The sequence below is a fragment of the Sciurus carolinensis genome, chromosome 7 (assembly GCF_902686445.1).
Source record: "Sciurus carolinensis chromosome 7, mSciCar1.2, whole genome shotgun sequence".
NCBI classification, from domain to species: domain Eukaryota; kingdom Metazoa; phylum Chordata; class Mammalia; order Rodentia; family Sciuridae; genus Sciurus; species Sciurus carolinensis.
The window spans coordinates 42,292,689-42,293,626 of record NC_062219.1 but is presented as its reverse complement, the minus strand read 5'-3'; positions in this window follow the sequence as shown (position 1 = coordinate 42,293,626).

Below are 938 nucleotides of genomic sequence, written 5' to 3'. Positions count from 1 at the left end.
AAGTTGGAGAATTTGAAATACAAACCCACAGAACAAATTCAAGAAATAACTCAACTACAACTCCCAGTTGCTGTGAGAGAGCTAAGTACCAAACAGGTTCTTTTGTCTGGTCCCTTGGCACTCCTATGGGTTGCTCAAGGCTAATTTTTTTTTTTTTTTTTTTTTTTTTGAGTTCAAAAAAGCACTTGGCAAAAGTACTGATGAGAGTCAAAGAATAACAATAAAATCTTTCATTTCTTAGTGCTCCTTTTTATCTTCAAAGTACTCTTCACAGAAGATTTAATTACTTCTCACAGAGTACCCTGAAGATACTAGGAACAATTATGGATTTTATTACTGAGAAGGAGAAACAATTATAAAAATCATGTCTGTTTCCCTCTAAGTTTATGGATGACTGCTGTTTATTGTTTTCTAAAGTCAAGGTTATCTTTGAGTCCTTTAGTTAGCAATTTTAGAAAAATCTCACAATTTAAAACCTAAAGAACACTTCATTTAAATGCTGCTAGACCAAAACATTTATTTTAATCAAATGTATGTCAGTCTCATGAGGTTCATCATATCATTTGTAGAAATGTATTGTGAATTCAAATATCTATGTAGACATACCGAAAATTAAACTAGAAGAGTCTCTGACCTAACTGTTTTTTTCATTTTAGAGATAAGGCAACTTAAAGTTAATTTAAGTATATACTCCCATGATTAGGAAGTAGAAATTGCATATAAAAAATACTAGCAGTTCCTCTAATCTTTTAGGCAACTCTGATTTCTAGGACATTATTCATTTTTAGAAGCCAAGGGATTCTGTTCACATGTTCAAATGTACTTCATATGTGCATATGTGGTGATAGTTGATACAGGTTTAATTGAAACAATATTGACATTTAGAAGAGTTTTATCATTTTAAAACTAGCATTTCTAGGGCTACCATTTTAAGACAC